At 43.4% G+C, this 22,703-nt stretch overlaps 1 protein-coding gene across 4 annotated transcripts in view; it reads right to left on the bottom strand.

Annotated features, from left to right (window-relative positions):
- Positions 1-465: 465 nt before the first annotated feature.
- ERC2 (ELKS/RAB6-interacting/CAST family member 2) overlaps positions 466-22,703 on the bottom strand; it is a 987,712-nt gene continuing 965,474 nt past the window's right edge. For all 4 annotated transcript variants that reach the window (XM_030811582.1, XM_030811583.1, XM_030811584.1 and 1 more), the window contains one exon: positions 466-3,433. The gene's annotated coding sequence lies outside the window, so the exon portion shown is untranslated. The remainder of the gene's footprint in view (positions 3,434-22,703) is intronic.

Below are 22,703 nucleotides of genomic sequence, written 5' to 3'. Positions count from 1 at the left end.
TACCAGAGTCCAAAGCCAACCCAATAGAAAGTGCAGAGGGAAACAGGGAGAGAAGAAGGAGGTGAAAGGGAGAAGAAGGGGAGAGGGAGGGAGAGACAAGAAAAGGGAGAAAAAGGGAAGAGACAAAAGATGGGAAGGAGGAAGAGAGGGAGGGATCAAGAGAGATAGAGGAAGAGATTGAGAGAGTGAGAAAGAGAAAGGTAAAAAGAGAAAGGAAAGAAGAAAGGAAGAAGGGAGACAATGCCAGTAACTTAAATTTCCTCATTTGAACTTCTGATTTTCGAATCTGAACCTGAGATCCAGATGTACATAAAGGAAGACTTACGTCTTCACCTTTCCAGTTAAATGAGCCAATAACTTCCCTTTTTACTTAAGTCCATAGGGTTCTTCAAATGGGGATCCATGACCCTCAAAACATTAGAAACTGCACAATTGGAGCATTTATTAGAGATAAAATGAACTCACTTCAGAAAGAAACGAGGTTTATTTGATGAATATAAATAAGGCGATCAGCACAAAGTACTTCTCATACACATGATAACAAATTTATGAACTGTACATACCTTGTACATTGTTCTACTAGACACGAGGTTACAATGACTGGCTAATACATGCCCACTGGTAGTTTCCAGGGTTCCTTAGTTTTATTTATTTATTTTTCATATCGATGTCCATAATCACATGGTCAATATCACAACCCACATGCCACTCACTTGAGGAAATATTACAAGAAGCACTATCAAACGAGGGTCTCGGGGAATTAGATACACTGACCCTCGGCAGCATTCAATCGCCACTCTACACAAAAACATTGCAGATAGAGCTTATGTCAACACATTTGAGGTCTCGTCATAAACACTGTTTAAAAAGTAAATTGAAACCCACTTTCAAATGAAAGTTGACACGCTGTTAACGTGCATACTGGATACACAAAAATCATTAAATACAAAATTGAGACTGTACATCGAAATCAAATGGGGTATAAAGTACAAGCCTGCTTTTGCACAAAGTAAGACCAACTTCTCCTAAATGTTAGCCCAAACTTCTTTTTTCAACTATGTTATGATTAGAAGGAAACCTGCTAAAGTTTGCGCAAAGGAAATAGCTTCCCAACATCACAGTGTTTGTTGTAAACCCAGAGAATATTCTTAATATGTGAAAAAGGGATATTTTTGGTAACCCCCAAACATCAGAGAATATTACATGAAATGGGAAAGGTTGTTATGTTAGAGAGAATTTAATTTTTAAGGGACTAAATGATATGCCCTCATAAAGGTAAGATCAGTAATACTTTTAACCAACGAAAGTTGGGCAGAAAATGATCCCTCCAAACAAGAGCTGTGACAAAATTGGCACATACATAGAAATAGCTAGCTATACATGGGTTGGTTGTTTTTTTCTGTTTCAAGGACCCTATTTTCCCTACTGGCTTTCCTACTTCCTACTTCAAGTATTCATTTGCAGAGTTCAGGTCAAGACCTGGTTGTAGGAGGCAGTGAGAACCACTTCTTTGAGGACATCCAAACTGTTCACTGGGACGCATTTGTGGCCTGGGTTTTCAGTGCAACATTGTGTCAAAATGTGCTAAATAAGCTTGCAAAGAACTCTGCTTACTTCTCTAACCAAGACCTAGATCCCTCTGATAGTTAAAGGACAAACTTTTAAAACATGAATGCATTTGGATTGTTTATGCAACACGTAAGCATTACATAGTTTGTTACACTTACTGATGACAAGAACAAAGCCAGAAGCAAGAAACCTGCTTGAGTATCTTAAGCACGAATGCACCAAGAAAGAATGGTGCAACTCAGGGATGGTTTCATCTTCCCCAACAAATAAGGTGTTTGTCTTTTAAATATCTCTATGGCTCACAAGAGAGGTCCAGAGTTAATTGCATCAACATTTTAAAAAGTAATAATAATGACTAAATTCAATGCAAGACTTCAGGGACATCTGTTTAGAATCCTTTCCACAGCAGCAAAGAAAGACAACTATATTTATTAAGGCCACTCATGCTTAAATTCACTGTTTGTCCTTTAAAAATGCAGGTTTTCATCTCCCACTTGCATACACGTGGAAGGGTTTCTTCCATTGACAAGAAAATGGAGCAATACAAGAGTTGCACATGTTTGCCAGACTCAGTCATAAGTTTTATGAAGTTATAACAATTTTAATTGTTTCTTAATATTCAGAGGAAGCAGTAGGAGTTTAATTCTCCTTAGTACCATATCACTGTATGTAAAAGACCTCAAAATTTGGTCTTTTTCCCTGGCATGTGCTTTAAATAATGACTGTATCCACATACATGTTGTGTAGAGCTATATACAGAGACACAGCTTTTGTGATTGTTCCTCATTCATCAATGTTTTCATGTTTGATGCTGAAAATGCTTTGGAATCCATGTTGCAGACACATTTTCTTTAAAAAAAAAAAAAAAAGAGAAATGACCCTTCATTTACAGAAAATCTAAGCTTACACTGTTTGCACAGCATTTGGATCTTGAAACGTGAATGAGTCCCAGCTTCTTCATGGAGACCTGCATGTACCGGGATGGTAAGAGTCTGAGGCTTGGTGGCGTGTCCACCGTGGGGATGTGTGGAACACAGGGACTAGAGATATGCAGGTGCCTCAGGCTTTTGCCACTCTCCAGTACATGACCGGGTAGATAAAATTATGAATGATCAATTTAGATGTGCCACGCATTGTCAGAGACACACACCATGTTCTCATAAGGCGATTTCTTGGCAAGTATTAGTGGTTTAAAAAATTGATTTCATTTCCAACCTGGCCCAGAGGTAACTACTGGTTACACCCTCAAAATGTGGTTCTTCAAACAACAGATTAAAGAAATAGAGGAGGGTAAAGGCTCGCAATTTTTGGTGTTTTTTGTTTCTTCGTCAAACACTCCATGCATCATGGTATACAAACACTGCCAACACCACTCACTCACAGCGAATTTATAGTTTTTGATAATCTAATGCATTAGGAATGACCAATTAGACTGAACCAGCAGGATACTGGAGATGAGGCTAGTTGTCCAACAGAAGCTGAATCCACAGATAAAATCTCGTGGAGTTCAAATTTATCCAATGATGTTTAAGTAACATAAACAAAATGTTATCAAATAATGACATTCAGCAAAGATGATCACATTCAAAATGCCCGCATCCCGACAAAAATGGAGGATCTGTCACTTTTCTCCTCCTCTGCATTCTTCCTTTCCATCATATCCAAATCCATGAGAAATGACATGAGGTGATGAAGGAAATATCAAGTAGAACAGAATCACGCTCAATAATGTAAGTGAAAACTCCCCTTCAGTTCTGATGAGCCGCTCCAGGTGGTGGTGGACAGTGATGTGAGCTGCACTGCAATAGATTATCAGAATATTGCTGCAGAGCTGCATGTTCCCTTTATTCAGCCCTTCTGATAGCTGCAACAAGAAAGCACATAGTTTAGCAGGAGAAGAAACTGGCAACAATATCTGAGATAATCCTGGCAGACCGTTTCCCACTCTTCACCCCTACACCAGCCTCTCCACCACTCTCAATTGTTGGGGTTGGGTGGGAGTGGGGAGGGGGTAAGGGGAAGAAACACAGAGGAAGGACAAAGGAAACAGAAAGATAAACTATGTCCTGCAAGTGCATCTGAGAAGAGGCCTCTTTCAAAACATCTCACGTATATGTATAAATGTCTCTTGATATACAAAAAAGGAAATTGAAGGGAAACATGCCAAAATGTTCCAGTGATTATTTCCACATAATCGGACTATATGTCAACTTTTATTCTCTCTACACTTTTCTACAATGATGATGTTTTTAAAATTATTTTTTAACTTGATTTTACGGAGATTAAAGAATTAAAGATGGTTAAGATATCAGAGAACTTAGCATGCACTTAAAAACCAACCAAACATAAATATGACAGTCACCCATTTGTCTATTTACTGCCCTGGGTAACAGGTATCCAGAAGCACCCCAGTGTTTCTCACTGTCCCAGTGAGGGGCCCTGAGTGTGGATACAACTGCATCCTGGGAAGCAATAGTACAATGGGTGAGAAGGGGGGTCCCTCCCACACTACTGCTTCAGTTGAGGACTTTCTTGCCTGCTGATGCTCAACTTTGTGTGCCTGTGCCATTATCATTCACATATGGCCTGTGAGTGCTTCAGGGTTTCCAGCCACATGAGCTCAGCTATCTGGGAAATACAGCAGGGAGAGGAAAGATCAAACATACACACACACACTCGTGTACACACAAGTCACCTTGTGTATATATTCTGAGTTTCCTCATTTGGTGGTTGGTATGTAGCATTTTTCGAGTCACGTCGACTAACAAGAATGCCAAAGATCCCAGTGTCTGCACAGGTAGGCAGCTATTTCAAGCCGTCGTTGAGCAGTGCAAATGAAATATGTGGCTTGGATGAACTCTGCTAATTCATACTCTGAGGACTTTGGTGTAACCTTTCTGGTTAAGAAACTTGAATCGGGGCAAAAAAATGACTTTTGCAGAGCCAGAAAGTTAGGGAGTTCCTAGAGCAGATCATATTACTCATTCTGGCACATAAACTCTCTGCAAACTTTGTATGAAAATTGTAAGTCAGAGCACGCTTTCTGTTTCATGAGCTGTGCATAGCTCTAATTCTTTTGTGCATTAAGCATTTCTTAATCATCCTTTTAAAGGGCTGACCGATATATTAAAAGGCCACATGATTAAAAGGTAAAGAGAAACCCTAAGTAGTATTAAAATGCACCCGTCTTTTTTTGTTTTGTTTCATTTTGTTTTACAGATGGGGAAATGAGTGAAAAATAATTACAGTGAATGTCCGATGTCCTTGATGTTTTTCCAAGATAAAGTAGCAAAGAACAATCATTTATTCAGTTGTGAGAAAGATTTCCAGCTGGGCAACAGGTCACAAGGCAGAATACAATGCCCCACAATTGCAGCAAACTGCTTTTGAGTAAGGTTTATGCTGGAGACAAGAGAATTCTCAAAAAGTGTAGCCATTCTTTCAATCAAACAATCCATTCGTGAGGAGGCCTAAATGGCTTTAAGGAAAAAAAGAAAAACAACAAGGAAACCTCAAGTGACACCGCCAGCATTTAGAAATGCAGATGATCCCTTGTGGGGGGGCAAAGAAGCATATGCTTTAAAAAATAATAATAAAAAAAGAATCCTGGCTTCCAGCAATGAGCCAATCTGGGCTGCCACCCACCGTGAGATGATCCCCGGCCAGGCCAGTCCTCCCTCACCTGGACAGTCACAGTGGCCCTTACCCTTCTCCAGCTTCCTCTTACAGCACCCAACTCTATGCTTTCAACGCAGCAGCCAACAACAGTGCCATTTCAATGGTAACATCCACTCCATAGTGCATTCCTGTTTACAGTTTACAACCCCTGTTTACAACCCTGTTTATAATCCCATTGCCCTGAGAATGCAGGACTGACGGACTCCTGGCCATACTGGCGAGGCCCCATCTGGCCTCTCTCTCTACAGTCCTGTACTTACCCCTGACATTCCACTCTTTATGTTCCACCGAAGCTGAGCTTGCTTCTGCAGCCCTAAAAATTTATTTTCTCCCCATCTCACAAGCGTGTCTTTCTATCTAACATGCATTTACACCAGCTCTTTATCTGATCGATCCCTGTTTATTCTTCAGTTTCAGCTTGGATGTCATGTCTTCCCAAGAAGCCTTTCTTGACCCTCTCGGATGTGATATAGAGTGAGAAGTCTCACACATACTGCAGGGTCCCCTTCTGATAAATTGTGTAGACTTGTACATCCAATAGAGCGTGTGTGTGTGTGTGTGTGTGTGTGTGTGTGTATATATATATATCTTTTATTTTAAGGCAGGGTCTTGCTCTGTCACCCAGGCTGCAGTGCAGTGGTGCGATCATGGCTCACAGCAGCCTCGACCTCCTGGAATCAAGCAATCCTCCTAGCTCAGCCCCTCAAGGAGCTAGGACTACAGGCACGTGCCACCATGTCTGACTAATTTTTGTATTTTTTTACAGAGATGAGTTCTCACTATGTTGCCCAGGCTCGTCTCAAACTCTTGGGCTTAAATGATCCACCTGTCTCCGTCTCCCAAAGTCCTGGGATTACAGGAATGAGCCACTAAACCCAGCCTGCCAGTTTAGAGAGTACCTCAGGTAGGCAGAATCCTTAAATCTACTCCTTATCCAAGATTCTCTATCCTAATCAGGGTAACTAACGCACACGGAGTGAGAACGTTTCAGACCACGTTTACTATAAAGTTACCTTACAGATGTAGTTACTAATCAGTTGACTTCAAATTAGTCTAAAGGGAGATTATCAACTAAGCGAGGTGGCACACGCCTGTAATCCTAGCACTTTGTGAGGCTGAGGTGAGTGGATCTTTTGAGCCCGGAAATTGGAGACCAACCTGGGCAACATGGCAAAAACCCATCTCCACAAAAAAAGTTGAAAATTAGCTGGGTGTGGTGGACGCACCTGTGGTCCCAGCTACTTGAGAGGCTGAGGTGGAGGATCAACTGAACTGGGGAGGTCAAGGCTGCAGTAAGCCATGATTGTGCCACTCCAGCCTGGGTGACAGAGTGAGACCTTGTCTAAAATAAAAAATAAAATTTTTTAAAAACGGGTGGGTCTGAGTGGACCTAATGTAATGACAGAAGCCCTTTGATAGCAGAGACTTCTATTTGCTGTAGCAGAAGAGAAAGTTAGGGGAATCTGAAACCAGAGGGATTGGCTGTGCTGTGATGCAGGGAGCCAGGGGCAAGGACCTGAGAGCTTCCTACAGGATGTGAGAATGGCACCCAGGTGACTGTCAGCAAGGGAACAGGGACCACAGACCTACAACCACGAGGAAATGAATTCTGCCAAAAACCCGAAGGAGCTTGAAGGTGGGGGCTTCCTGGAGCCTTCAGATTAAAGTCCAGCTAAGTCCACCTTCACTTTGGCTTTATGACATCCTAAGCAGAGAACCCAGTTGAGCCCATCTGGACTTCTGACCTATGCACAAAACTGTAAGCTAATAAATGGGTGCTATTTTCACCACCATATTTACGGTAATTTGTTATGTAGCAATAGAAGACTAATACGGCAGCTCTCTGGGTCAGGCAATGTGCTTGGTGCCAGGAATATAATCATGAGAAAAACAGACAAGGTCCATGCCTTCATGGAGCCTGTATTCTTGGGAGGAAGATAGAAACAAACAGACACACAGATCAATAAATGAATGAGAATGTAAACATTTGCACCATGAAGAAAAGGAACGAGGAACTGTGATAGGGATGCCTAAGATTTATTAAGTGACTGATGACAATTATGATGCCAATCTTTATTTTCTTTTGATAGAAAAAGATGTCCGTCCACAACTTTTCAGTGGAAAAAGCAGATTACCATTTTATATGCATAGCTCCATCTCATTTTTGCATCAACATGCACATAAACAAACATTTGCAACTGTATACATTAGAATATTATTAATATTTATCTCTGGGTGGTGTTTTTAAAATTTTCCCCTTTATTTAATTTTTATGTTTTTTTTTTTTTTTTTGAGATGGGGTCTCTCTCTGTTGTCCAGGCTGGAGTGCAGTGGCACAATCTCGGCTCACTGCAACCTCTGTCTCCCTGGTTCAAGCGATTCTCCTTCCTCAGCCCCCCAAGTAGCTGGGACTACAGGCATAAGCCATGGCGCCCAGCCGTTAAAATTTTCTCCTTCAGACTTTCTTTTTTGAGCTTTTTGGATTTTTTTAAACCTAAGAATATATAAATAGTATCATACTAAAATACAAACCTATTTTCTTTGTGGGGAGAAACCAGTGTTGGGTGGAACTGCTGCTCTTGACTTGGTTCTAGGTTGGGGGGTGTGAGGGGCGGGGTGGGTGACTGAGCACAGCAGTAAGATTCTGCCCCAGGACAAACGCCCCAGGGAGAGCAGGCTATAAACGTGTGGTGTCTCACAAATATTCCTTCAGACTGTTTTTCTTTGGAATAAAGACACCTGCCTGATTATGGCTTTCTTCTCCTGCCCTTTCAGTAGTGATTTGCAGAAACAGGCTGGGAGAAAGGGGTCTTTGGTAAACACGGAGGGGTTAAAGGGGAAACTGTTTAATAACAGTAGTAAAACGCAGGCTATTTTTGACATCTGGGTTAATGTCCATTATGTTCCATGTGCTTTCCAAATGTGTGCACTGTGCCCCCAGGTACAAAAACAGACACCCATTCACGACGGCTTCAGATGCCCCTAACACGCTGCACGTGGTGCCCACATAAAAGGCAAGCCCCTGATAGACTAATTAACAATGGTTGGAGGAGAAGAGCTGCTCCTTCTGGGGGCAGCGGGCATCCTGCAGAACAGCTCCATGAAGCCACTCTGCTCACAGGAAAACCCAATAGAGTCGTTTCTGCTAAAAAAAAAAGAAAAAAAAAAAAAAAAAACTATAACTACATCTGTGTTATTACTTAACATCTTTAAAAACGGGGTGGAATGGGTTTCCCGTTTTCCTCATGAAGATTTATTTATTATTGTTGTGATCAAAGTGGCAACAAATTATGTTAAATCATTTAATTTTCTTGATAGAAGCAACCACCTTGAAACCATAATTCAAAAATATGAGTGGAGAGCAACATTTTACCTTGAGAGTGGACTCCTACAGCTCCATGGGGCAATAAAATGTAACACTTCAGAGCCCGAAGGGCTGGGGGCTGGGATGGGGGTGGGCCGGGGCCAGCCCTGTGCTCAGAATTGCACACTGCTGTTAGGGATGACGGAGTTTGCTGGGAGGAGGCAATGGAGGCACTTGGTATTTCATCTCTGGTTTCTGTGCACGGGGTATAACTCACCCGTAATGTTTTAAATGAAGGGATTCAAATGAATATAGCCTGTGTACATCAAAATGGCAGCACAGACTGCTGTGTCTCCGTAGGATTTATTTTTGTCATTATTATTGTGGTCAGAATTATTAACAGCTACCATTTGGTGCATGCTATCTGCCACCACCCTCTGTGTTTTGCATTAATTATCTAAAACCAGCTTGATAGCACTGAGGTACTGATGCAGTTGGTTAATAGCCCCTCATGCAGATAAGGAAACGAAAGCTGAGAAGAACTGGATATTTTGGTAAAATTCCCCAGCTCCCTGGGGCCTCATTTGAATCCAGGTCTTTTGGACTCCAACAACCATTCTCTCCAGAGACCATTGCCTCCTTGAGGCAAGCATTTCCTAAACCTGTCTTTTGTGTCCTACTTTTTCCATTTTTGTAACCTCTCCACAATACCTGTGATATGTAACTAATATTTTTTTTTAATTATCTAAAAACTGGCCGGGTGCAGTGGCTCACGCCTGTAACCTCAGCACTTTGGAAGGCCGAGGCGGGCGGATCACTTGAGGCCAGGAGTTCAAGACCAGCCTAGCCAACATGGCGAAACCCCATCTCCACTAAAAATACAAAAATTAGCCAGGCGTAATGGTGGGCACCTGTAATCCCAGCTACTGGGGAAGCTGAGGCAGAAGAATCACTTGAACCAGGGAGGTGGAGGTGGAGGTTGCAGTGAGCCAAGATTGTGACACCACACTCCAGCCTGGGTGACAGAGTAAGACTCTGTCTCAAAAAAAAAAAAAAAAAAAAATTATCAAAAACCTAAATGTTCCCTTTTTAAAGAAATATTTATTTTGCTACCGTAATAGAACCATTATCTGTCTAATATGCACTATGACAATTGCATGGCTATTAAAGTAAAAGTGCTTGTTCACAGAACACCTAAAACTATCTCCTGGATATGCTCTCCCTGCCTTCAATCAGCCTTGCCTGGAAGACCGTTCCCAGCGCCCAGCCATGGCCTTCTCCCCACTGGCAGAACCAGGCACGAGTCGGCTGGTCTTGCATATACCCTGGCCACCAGCCAGCCCCAGCACCACCCTAGTCTACATTTTGGGCTTTTGTCTTCTCAAGGGCAGAAAGCAGTGAAATAAAAAATCAGATATCTGCCATTTAACACAAGCATTAGATACTCTATGTACTTTTTAAGGCATTGGTTCAGTAGAAATATATTTGATTGTTTTTCCTCAAAAGAATACCTTCTTTAACCGGAGAGACTGCCCATGGCCAAAGGTCTTTGTCACTCTACTCCAAGGTTTCTCCATCTCGGTACCGCGGCCATGTGGGGCTGGATGATTCTTTGCTATGGGGGCTGCCCTGTGCATGGTAGGATGTTCAGCAGCATCCCAAGCCACTGCCCACTAGATGCCAGTAGTACTGCCCCTCTCCCAGTCATGCAATCAAAAATGTCTCAGGACATGGCCAAATATCCCTGGGGGATAAAATTGCCCCACTTGACAACCACTGGCCTAATCGATTGTTATTGTACACAATTGGTTGACTGTGCTGTTTTAAGCAGTGATATGTTGATAGATATGCACAGTATATGCATACATGCATCTACCAACCTATATAAGATATGAACACTTTTGGAGAAATAAAGATTAATTTCTAAGCTGCTTTCATATTATTTCAGACACAGCTGCATAGATTTAAAAGTCCTGTGGAAATAGGTAGGTACAACCTCAGGAATAAAAATAATGAAAATGTACAACTTTTCTGACATAAAAATAGAAATGCTACAATCCTGAGATAGCGAGACACCTAAGACACTTGCTGAGTTAAGTGAAAAGGTGAAATCTAGTTTAAATTTATAGCATTCCTTCAGTGTCCCTCTAGGAGTTTGGCATTTTGCCAGGCTTCCTTGTTAAAAATTTGTTAAACGTGTTTGGCATTAATGCAAACACAAAGTGGTCATTTGTTACAAATTCTATTGGAATGCATTCATTTAAGGCAATGAAGTAGTTACTAGAAAAGAAAAAAAAGTTCATTAAGTACATTTTAAAAATACAATGATGTATGCAGTGTGTAACTGTGGCGCCCTGGTGGCTATATAAATCGCTGACAGAATAACCACACATTGTGTTTAGTTTGAAATTGGAATCTTTTAAACATAACTGATAGAACAAAAACTGGTTTTGTTTGTTGTCAAAACTAATGATAGTCTTTCTTTTCTGAACTAGTTAAAATAACCAAAGGTTTGGAATACAATTTCTAACATCTCAAATCAGTGTAACATACAGGTTAAAAGAATGCTTTGGGAATCTTTGCGGGTGCCACTACTGACATCAGAGATGGGAGCTGATCCAACAAACAGAACACCTGCACTCTGGAAAGAGGGGGATGTCCAAGCCATCCTGGAGAACCCCACTTGGGTAGCGCCAGTACCTCTGCTCTCTGAGCTGCCTGAGGTTATTAGGTTACCTGCAGAGGGAAAACCGTGGCTTTCATCACAGAGACAATGGAATCCTATGAACAAACATCCTAAGCCTGTGTCTAGAACTCCCACTGCCTGTCCTGCCCTAAACTGTTCACACAAAGGAATTATTGCTGAGTAATAGTGATTCCTTAGCTTGCTGAAGAAACAGTTCTGAAGCTCAGCTCCATGAGAAAGGGGATACTTGACATCATCTGACATGTAGCCCTGCCACATGGCTCGCGCTGTGGATGTTAATGTGGAATACCTCATCTCAGGGCCCATTGATGCTGGCTAAAAATCATTGTTAAAGGTGAATGAAAAAACTCACCATTTCCAAGAAATATTCAGAAATGATTTACTACTTTCTTCCTCCCTTTCTCTCTCACACACTGACATATTTAATACTTAATACCATGAAAGTGTCCAGATAAGAGAATCCCAGTGGTCCTGAGACCCTGGGACCAGATCAAATTCCCATGGCTCCCAAACTTCCTTAGATTGATCTCTTCTGCCATCTGGGTTTGATATTATCTAGGCTGCCCTTGAAGCAGATGGATCCAGGATCTCTTGGTCCCAATCTCTGGAAACATTCTCCTAGTTAAGAGTAAATTTAGGCTGAGCATCATGGCTCATGCCTGTAATCCCAGAGCTTTGGGAGGCTGAGGTGGGTGGATTGCTTGCCCCGGAGTTTGAAGCCAGCCTGGGAAACATGACAAAACCTCATCTTTACAAGAAATACAAAAAATTACCCGGGTGTGGTGGCAGGTGCCTGTAGTCCCAGCTACTTGGTAGGCTAAAGTGGGAGGATTGATTGCGCCCAGGAGGTCAAGGCTGCAGTGAACCATGATTATGCCACTGCACCCCAGCCTGTGTGATAGAATGAGACCCAGTCTCCAAAAAAAAAAAAAAAAAGAAAGAAAGAAAAAAGATTAAATTAGACAAAACCTTGCACCTTGCACCCTGTATGTGGCCTGGAAAAGTTTACCCTACCCTTCACAAATGCCAAACAGGCTCAAGAAACAAAAAGTCAGCCGGGCTCAGTGGCACACACCTGTAATCCTAGCACTTTGGGAGGGCAAGGTGGACAGATGGCCTGAGAGCCTGGCCAACATGGCGAAACCCTGTCTCTACGAAAAATAAAAAAAATTAGCAGGGCGTGGTGGCAGGCGCCTGTAATCCCAGCTACTCAGGAGGGTGAGGCACGAGAATTGTTTGAACCCAGGAGGCCGAGGTTGCAGTGAGCCGAGATCATGCCACTGCACTCCAGCCTGGGAGACAGTGAGACTCTGTCTCAAAAAAAAAAAAAAAAAAAAAAATCTAAGAACAGAGAGAAAATACTTATCTCCAGAAGCAACAAGAACACATGATAGGAAAGGGAGAAACACACCTTGAATACTGTGGAACACATCTTGGTTTTGTGTGGCCTAAAGTTCATACCACTTTAAAGGCCTTCTTTCAGAAAAAGACTACATAAATAATTGACTATTTCAAGCTTGATAAACATATATGGCCTTGTGAACACTTCACTGGGGCACCTCCCAGGGCCTTGGAAAAGTCAGCGTACCTGAGGTGCTCCAAACGTAAGCTCCATTATCTTCATGCTAATAAGCCCTGTTACCTTATTTTTGAGATGGCATTTTCAAATTCCAATGAAAATAAAGTAAAATGCCGTTAAAAAGCCCTTTACTGAAAAGAACTTGGTTTTAAGATGAGCCTGCCATAGCATATACAAGTCACAGGAAGACATCTCCCTAAACTGGATGCTCAGAAAGCTGTCATGTTCGGGAAAGAGATGCCCCCTCCTAGAAAAGGAGCCAGAGAGGCATTCTGGAGAATTTGAAACATGAAGGAACAATTTGATATCTCAAGTTTGCTGACCAGAAGTGGCTCCAATGACAAGTGTTTACAACAGGATCTTCATAGAGCCAATAATGGCAATTAGTCTCCAGGATTTGAAGGCGCCCTTCCCGCCTCACTGAGGTGGAATGCCATTTACTCTTGGGCTGCTGACTAATTAGGGGTCTCGTTTGAAGATCAAGGTTTTGCGATCCCTGCTTCCTAATAACATGGTTTGCCTGTTGGCCACCTGGGTCCAGGCGAGACCTCCCTTTCCTCCTCCCCAAACAGCAAGCACTGCCTTAGGCCAGAGCAAGTGTGGGCAGGAAACCACAGATCCATCCTTTTGAGCAATTTAACCTCTTCACCGCCAAGATCCTACAAGCCAGTGCTTGATTCAGCTGTGCAAAAATGGAGGCATTTGACCTTGTTTCTCAGGCAGGGCTGAAGGCTTGCCTGTGGTGCAAAAAAACCACCTTGGAAGTGAAATGCTATGCAGCATACTTTCTTGGAGAAGAAGAGAGAGAGGAAGACTTCACTTTTTCAGGTGAGTAGCTCATCAAGACGCTCTCTGCATTTGCTTCAGGCTGGGCCATTTCCAGAATGCCTAATAGAAGTGACTGGCAAAAGAAGGGGGTAGGCAGAGCCCTGATGTGACTGCTCATGAGACCAAAGAGGCTGAGGTGCCTGCGTCTTCAGACATCTTGCCAGGACCCCGTGGCCTTGCTATGTGAGGCTGGGCTGGGGCTACACTTTCTAAGACATGGTGGGGGAGAGGCCAAAACAGCAGGAAAAGTAAGCTGCAAAGAATTAAGCTTGTAACAACTTGGGCAAAGCACAAACAGTGACTGAGGTTGGTCCTTTGGCTGTTGACACACGCTGGCCTGGGTCGGTTGTGGTCACTAAACCCATTAGCGTTCCAATGTGGCAACAGCTAATGCAGCAAGTTCAATGTGTTTTTGTTTAATTTCTAAATGCTGGGTGCATGCCTGCAAGGATGGCCTGCTGAAGACAGACAACCCCACTGCCATAAACACAGTCATCATTGTCAGTGATCTGAAATTCATTTTTTAAACTATTTATTTCTTGGCAGATAGGGGCTAAATGGAGTTTTGCATTTCATGAACTGTTTTTTAACTTCAACTTGCTACACACTTCTTTGTGTTTTCTAAGCAACCACCAATTCAGAATTTCCCCGCAACAAAAGGAAATAGCCTTCTCTGGGGGGAGGGGACCATCTTTGGTAGGGGAGAAGGGAAAAGGGAAACATAAACACAAGCCAGCAACCAGCTGGGTGAAGTCAGGCCTTTTAACGATACTCTGCCTCTCTGGGCCCTAATCCTCACCTGCAAACAAAGGAACAGGAAGAATGCTGCCTCATTTTGGTCTGCAGAGTTGAAAGTGAAGTGGGTTCTTAAATGAGATACAAAGGCAAATTCAGCCTGGATTTTATATTGTCTTCAATCTTTGTTTATGAAAACTCCAGGAATTCTTCCTTCCTTTCTCCTTTCCTTCCCACCCTCCCTCCCTCTGTTCCTGTCTTCAACAACTACTTTTTAGCATTTACCAGGAACCATGCTAAGTACTAAGGCCACGTGGCTGAATAAGACAGCCACTAGCTCTGACTTCACGGAATGCACCTCTCATAAGCATGCCAAACATTATATTCAACAAATCATTAAACAGAACATGTGACTATTTAAAGTCATGCTAAGTAAAAAAATGAGAATGGCCCGCCAACATTCACTGAACACAGACACTAGTTTTACAACATCCAGTCCTTATACTCTGAAGAGGCTGTCATTATTAACCCATCATACAGCTCCAGAAACAGGTGCAGAGTGGTTACACATGTCCTAGTGTGCAAGACTCACACCACTGCCCTACCACCTATTCATCCCATAGCTAGTAGGTGGTGAGGCAGTGGTGTGACCCTTGCACAGCAGGATGTCAAATTCCCTGCTTACAGGAGCACACTGGGACCCTGACTTGGTCCGATAGGAAGGTTGGAAAGACTTTCCAGGGAAGTCGCATCTCCTGTGGTGTATGCATACATACTGGAAGAGAAGGACTTCTTATTTTGTACCGCAGTAATTGACAAGGAACTGTGGATTTTCATGCATTCCTAGGGTTGTGCCCAGACTCTGTGCTTTCAAATCGGTTTTCAGTCATTAATTTTTGTTTCCCAACACAAGCTCACCTGCAGCCTCCTTCAAAAGCCTCCACTTTAGATGATCAAGCCACAGGCATCCTCCTTCCCCTCCATGAGTTTGCATTATGGTCTTCTGGCTTCATGGTATTTGAGATGATTAATCACTTTTAAATATGAAAAAATTAACATGTCCGAAGCATTCTTCCTGACTGTCAAATGTTTTGCCTTAACAAAGATCCAGAATGTCTCTCTTTCCCTGTCACACCAAAGCAATACATTTTCTCTTGGAAATTCAACTGCATAAATCCCATTCAGAAACCTCAAGCAATGTATCTTGACATCTTAATTTCATTTAGGAGGAATGCAATGATTGATCATTTATCATTCTGAACTTGAGTGAACTATCGGGAGGATTCCAATCTATTGCTTCTATGAAACTGATGGGATATTCACATGTCTTCTGGCTGCATGAGGGTTTTGGGGTCCAGGTTGTCTTTGAAAGAGTGGGGATGCTAAAAAGATTATTGAGGAAAGGTATGCCTTTACAGGCAAAGTATACTTCCAAGGCTTGACTTCCTCCAAATTAGAGCCTCCCCCAGCGATGGCCAGGATGTGTGGTGCTCAGTTACTCCCCCTCCTCTATCTCCATACACAGAATCTTGCCTTCCTGCCCTTCTCCTTTCATAGGTAACACTTTGAAAGGACTGGGGAAAACTTGACATGAAATCCATTGATACTGGTAGAACTTGCCTTCTAATCTGTAAGGTTTCTATTTAATCTAAAGCTGTTTTGTCCAGCAATTTTTACTGCAGTATAAACAAAATGGCACCTTTCTGGGACACCCGGGTTAGGCCATTGGCATTGTAGCTGACATTCTGGTTCCCACATCATATAACATCTTTATGTTGGTAGAATTGCTTGGTCAGCAGGAGAACTGGCTGGGGTGCTACAGAGTAAGGCTTTTGGAGTGTCTACAGTGTCACTGCTCTTGTGCTATGTGTGGGGGTAGGGGCAGGACTATCAAAGCAACAAATAACAAGTTTCTCAAGTCCAAGGATGTGTTTGATAATGCCAGGTCCCAAGTCAGTATCTGTTATGTATTTTTCATGGTGTAGGTTTTGAGAAACAGACAGAATGGGATGCCTCCAGAATTGCAATCAATCCCTGCAAATGCACACATACACAGCATTTGCTCAGGAGGCCCCTTGCCCAACAGACCACCTTAAAGGGAAACAATAACATTCCCCTCCAAAGAATGAGGAGTTTGAGAAAAGCAAGCAGAGGTTATTTCAGTGGGAATCTGAGGCCAGTCACATTTGCACAGTGCCAAAAAGCAGTCATGCTCTCTGGTTTGAACTTATATTTAAATCCCATGCCAAAGCCTGCCCTTGTAGGTCTGCATGAAACACAAGGGCCCAGGGCTGAAACCCTTTGTCTCCCATCTCCAGCTCCCATTCAGGGATATAAGTGAACTCTGTAATTGTCTCCACGTGTAACTGGGAGCGCTGTAACAATGGGCCTCTAAGATGGGCCCATTCTCCCATCTGTTACGGGGCTTCCAGCTATCATATATGTTTCCAACTTAGATGTAGAGGTACCCTGAGAGGGAATTTCTGTACTGCTTTTGTCGCTGGTCACTTTGAAGATTAAAGAGAGGAAAATGTGTTTTCATAATATGTGAACTGGCTGGAAGTTTCTCTATTAAATCCCAAAGTCCTGGCAGGCAGGGGTCAGGCTTAACTCCTCTAAGACTGGGTTGGCATCCAGGACTGAAGGCTACGAAATGCCTTTGGGCAGACCTGGGCCAGAGACCAAGGGGCTGGGGCATGACAAAGCGGTCACCTGAGGCATGATGCCAGTGGGTTCCGGGGGCACCCTCGAAGCCACTGCCAAAGCCCAATGCAGCGGGACTGCAGAGTCCCCTGGAAGACCCATGGATATACCAGTGGCCTCAGCTTTGCTACGGAGAACTTGCTTGGGAGCTAGTCCCTTGAGTGATATTGCAAAGCTCTACAGAGATGTACGAAATTACTGATCAGGGGTGCCAATCCATGAACAGAGATTCCTACTGCTGGAGGAGGCACATGGCTGGGTCTTCCTTCAGAGCTTTTGCATAGATGTTCCCTCTCACTTGGGCACTTTCCCCATCATCCTTTATCTGGCTGCCTTCTGCTTATCCTTGGATGTCAGCTTCAATACCACTTCTTCAGGGGAGCCTTCCTGACTTCCATTCCTGGTCCAATCCTCTTGCCAAACACTGTCTTGACAATTTCTCCCCCCTCTCCCCATATGCACTCCTGCTTCTGGGCAACTTGGCATCAGATATTTGTGTTGCATCTGATTAATGCCTGACTGCATCTAGGCTGCCTTCATGAGGACAGGCTGTGTGTGTCTTGCTCACTGAAGTGTTTCTTGTGTTCCTGCCACACAGTGGGCATGCAATAAATATTGAAGTAGATGAAAAAGAGAGCTAAGTTCTCTTGATTGATGGTAACACACATTTATCAAATGCTGACTATGTGCCAGGAATAGCCCCAAATGCTTCTGCAGCACTGATTTTCAACCTCAGCACTACTGACATTTTGGACTAGATAATTTGTTGCTGCCATAAGCACTAAACGTGAGAGCCCGAGACAGGGCCTAACAGGAGCTTCATATGTGTGGACTACCTATTACTTCTTCCCCCTTCCATTTTGCTGACTTCAGGTAAGTCACTTAACCTCTCTGAGCCTCAGTTTTCTCATCTCCAAAGTAAAGATAGTAATTCTAACCTCTCCAGGTGGTTGAGAACATAAAACAAAATGAACTCTGCCTATAAAGTCCCTTACTAATGGCTGGTATATAACAGGAGTGCAATGAGAAGTAGTCCTTATTATCTCCCCCTCTATACTAGCCCATATATAGCAGAGAGCTAAGCAATAGGACCAGCTTGATCCTGAGTGCAGAAATAACCAGAGTGGGGTGTTCATGCCCAGGTTATGTATGGGCTTGGTCATCTTCATGAAAAGATGTGTGCACAGTAAAGAGAGAACACATCACTGGGGCCAGGAAGGAACAGTGGTAGAAGGAACCCCAAGCTTCCCCAAAACTGTTGGCAGTTTTGTTCCCCAAAACTCACATTGGCAGCCTCGTACTTTCTCTTGGGCTCTTCCTGTTGGCATAGCCCACCCTGTTTTACAAAATTCCAGTGTTTTTTTTTTTTTCATGGCTCCAGCTGTTAGATAAACTTTCAAGGATATTTCTGTGGCAGGTACAAACCTGGACAGGAAGCCTTGGGAAGAAATCCTAAATTAATTATATGTCAACATTTAAGCCACAAGAAGGAGCAGTTGTCATAAATTTTCGGAAGGTTAAAATCCAATTTTAGTTGTAAATGTGAGCAAGCTCACTGACTCACTTGTGAACGGGTGCCAACAAAATGATATATTTTACATTCTTTCACAGCTTGTTTTGGCTAAACACAATGAAAAAAGAGAGAGAGAGAGGAATTACAGTTTTTATTCTTCAGTAGGCTGAGGTGTTCAATCATGCACAAAAGCTACATGTGCCAAAGCAGAAGAAATTAGCTGAGTTTATCCATATTTTTGGGTGCCTTCCACCTTTATAGAGAAAGGAAACGGAGCTGAAAACTCAAAAGACGGCCACAGGTACCACAGTTGGTCATCGTTAGCGCTGATGTCCCAAGGCTGGACATTCCTGATGACAAATCAAGACTCCTCCAGGAACTACCCTCATGGTTTATCCTCAGTCCTGACCAAACCCTGGCACACTAACAATTTCTAAAGCATCATTTCTCTGAGTATTGGCTTGGGTTGAATGCAATGGTAGGGCGTCATGAGCAGAAAGGCAGAAGAATTACCTTTAATTTTCACAAAATTAGGAAGGTGGCTGGGATACAGTTGTAATTTTTGCTTATTTTCTCATTCATTCATGCATTCATTCAGTTCTTCAACTCAATAAGCAATCATTTTTGCCAGCCATGGGCCAGGACTGGGGATTTGAGGGGGAGTAGGACATAAACCCGGATCTGGGTGACTTGCAGCCAGGTCAGGGGCACAGATAGGTAAGAAGACAACTGAAATACAATGTGATGTGTGAGTTCCTGGAGGCCCAGGATGCCCCGAGACACCTCGTATGGTGTCAGAGAGGGACAGCAAACATTCCTCATAGAAGATGACTTCCAGGTTGAGATGTGAGGGGTGGTGAGTAGGAGCTACCCAGTGGAAGAGGGAAAAGAGGAACTATCTGAGCAGACAGCAGCGCGTGGTAAGGCCTGAAATAGAGCCAGGCCAGAGCTGACCCAGTGAACCTCAAGCACCAAGGACACAACATGGAATGGGAAGGGGGGAGTAGCAGAGTCAGGGCAGAGAGGCAAGCAAGGCCAGGCCATGTGGGACTTTATGGCTACATTAAGGAGACTAGATGCTGCCTTCAGGCAGTGGGACACCATGGAAGGGGAGTGACCTGGCCAGATGTGTGACTTCAGGGCAAAGTAGAAGCTGGGTGGAGGCAGCTGGGGACAACAGAACCTTTCCTTAAGGGAAGAACAATTCCTTGGGTGGTATCAGTTGAACTCTGTCCCCTAAAAAGAGATTTTCCCGTCCTAACCCCTAGTAACTGTGAATGTGACCTTTTTTGGAAATAGTGTCTTTGCAGATATATTTGAATTAAGATAAGGTTATACTGAATTAGGGTAGGACTTAATTCAATGACTGGTGTTCTTAGAAGAGGAAAAATTGGACACAGAGATACAGAATACATACAGGGAGAAAGCCATGGGGTGATGGAAGCAGAGGGTGGAGCAATGCATCTATAAACCAAGGAATGTCAAGGGTACCAGCAACCACCAGAAGCTCGGAAGAGGAAAGGAAGGGTCTCCCCTAGACGGCTTCGAAGAGGGAATGGCCCTGCCAGCACCTTGATTTTGGACTTCTGGCCTCCAGAACCATGAGAGAATAAATTTCTGTCGTTTTAAGCCAACCAATTTGTGGTACTTTGTTACAGAACCCCTAGGAAACTAATACAGGAGTCATGGTGGAGTTTTGCTGCACTGCTCCCAACAAAACTGAAACTCCAGGCAGCCTTGGTGCTGAGACCATGGGGGTCCATTTGGGAGAGGGTCATCTGAGATCCAAGAAGCATCTCCTCTTGCTTCTGTCTCTCTTTGACCTGGTTGAGCAACTTGTGCTCAAACGCCCGCGTCATGGCTCTCCCAAGGGTGGCTGTCCGTGAGAGAGTTAGCACCAAAAGTCAATATTTGTCCACAGGCAACAGTTGTGTTTGCACTATGAAAGCCCCAACAGGTTTTTTCAGAGATTTCAATTGGCCATGAAGTAACCCTGTCCCAAGGAAACCCCTGAAGATGAGCCAGGAGGGACAAAAGTCCCAAACAGTAGGCTCTGGCAGGCAGCATCACAGGAAGCACGAGGGGACTCGTCCCCGGGCCAGGGTCTTCACGGGGCCTTGGTGCACAATCGCTGTGCTTGTGCTGCTGCTGGGGTTGGGCTTCCACATGCAGCTCAGCCAAAGCCTCTTGGCCCTCCCTTGGTGCCGATCAGCTGTTCCCAGCTGGAAGCAGCAATGTCATCCTCTTCCCAGGACTCCAGCTGACACAGCTGATGGGTCTGCAGGCCAGCAGGAGCACATGTGTCTCCACATCTCCTTTGGGAGGAAGAGATGTCCTGGCCACCCCAGTTCTGGCCTGGATGGGGGCAGGAGAGTCAGGAAGCATCTGCATGGCTATTCAGTGCCTAGCACAGTGCCTGGCACTAGGAGGTTCTTAATAAATGAATCAGTGAATGAATGAAGACCTTGGGGTCTTTAATCCAACTGAATTTGAGTCCAATCGTGGCTTAGCCCATGATTAGCTGTGCAACCTTGAACAAGAAACTGCACTTTTCTGGGCCTCCACTGCCCCATCTGTCAGATGGAGATAGTAAAAATATCTACCGCATAGAGGTGTTGAGAGAAATAGCATAGACCATACATGTTAGTGCTTAGTGGGGTGCCTCACAGTCTTAAGGGCTCAATAAATATTAGTCAATATGACTATCATTTTTATCATGGAGTTGTATGCCAGTGTAAAAGAAGTGTTCATATTTGCCAGCTCTAGACTTGGGGGAAAAGGATGAGAGAAGAGAATGTAGCAAAATCCTTTTAAGACTCCAGTTCACAAACCCTTTGCTATTACCTTGATCTCAACTGACTGTCATGACAACTCTGTGACATAGGGCAAGGGCCATCATCTCCACTTCTGATAAGAGAATCTGAAGTTCAGGGCAATTAAGTAACTTAGGCAAACACTTTTCAGTGATAAGTAGCAGAGCAAAACCCCAACCCAGAAGTCTTCCCATGACATCACAACAGAGTACAGAGGCATGCCATACCTCCTCCTGGAATGAATGAATGAGAAACTCAATTGCAAAATGATTCTCAGGTATAGGTGGGAAAGAAAATAAGAGCTAAAAACTATAGGATGGAAGCGTCAGAGACTTGGGCACTACTTCCTGCGTGGGTTCGGGCAGTCAACTCCCCTTTCCTGACCTCTGTCTCTCAATCTCTTCTAGTTCTCAAATCCTAGGAGGAGGCAATAGGGTAGAGTCAGGGTAGAGTCAGAGGCCACTCCTCAGCTGTGATTTAATGTCCTGAGCCTCAGTTTCCTTACCTGTCCAATAAAGATGGTAACACCCCACAGGCTTCCTTGGAGGATGAGGGGTAACATGAACATGAAAGGGCTTCATAAGCAGCACTGATATTAAAAAGGTTGAAGCAAAATATGATGGCAGATTGGAAAAAAGAACCGGAAGGAAATGGTCCAAGATAAAAATGCATTAATATTAACCAACAGGTTCCTTTAGAACAACAAAGCAATGAAACAATAATTTTAGAGAAACAAAACCCTGCCTAGGAACAGCCTGCCAGAGGGAGCAGAAATGAAGGCACAACCAAGTGGCCCTTGGCTTACCTATCTGGAAAATAACAAGATGAAAAAGATTCTTTGTAAACCAATATTTGTAAAAGCCCCACTGGGCTTTCTGCCTGCACAGACTGCCTATTATCTTGGCAAAGGATGAAAACAAGTGAATCCTTATTGAAAACGAGTATGAAGCAAATTCAGGTAAATGTTATCGGCATCATCATGAGCTGCCATTCACTGAATACCTACTATGTGCTGGGCACTGAGCCAGGAACTGTGCGTAGATACTTTATTTGACAAAAAAAAATTTAGCACTCTCACAAGGCAGGCATAATAGTCAATCATTCATATATTCATAAATATTCACGTTTCTTTGTTCAACAGATATTTCTTGAGCATCCATTGTGTGCAGGTATGGTACTGTCTGGTACAGACACAAGGATAAACAAGGTCTAGTCCTTTTCTGTAAGACAAGTCATTTCTGACTTGTTGAGATTATTCTTTATTTAAGAATTCC

This window comes from Nomascus leucogenys, chromosome 4 (assembly GCF_006542625.1).
Source record: "Nomascus leucogenys isolate Asia chromosome 4, Asia_NLE_v1, whole genome shotgun sequence".
Classification (NCBI taxonomy): Eukaryota; Metazoa; Chordata; class Mammalia; order Primates; family Hylobatidae; genus Nomascus; species Nomascus leucogenys.
Note: the sequence above shows the minus strand (reverse complement) of the source record. Positions and strands in the feature narration are given on the sequence as shown.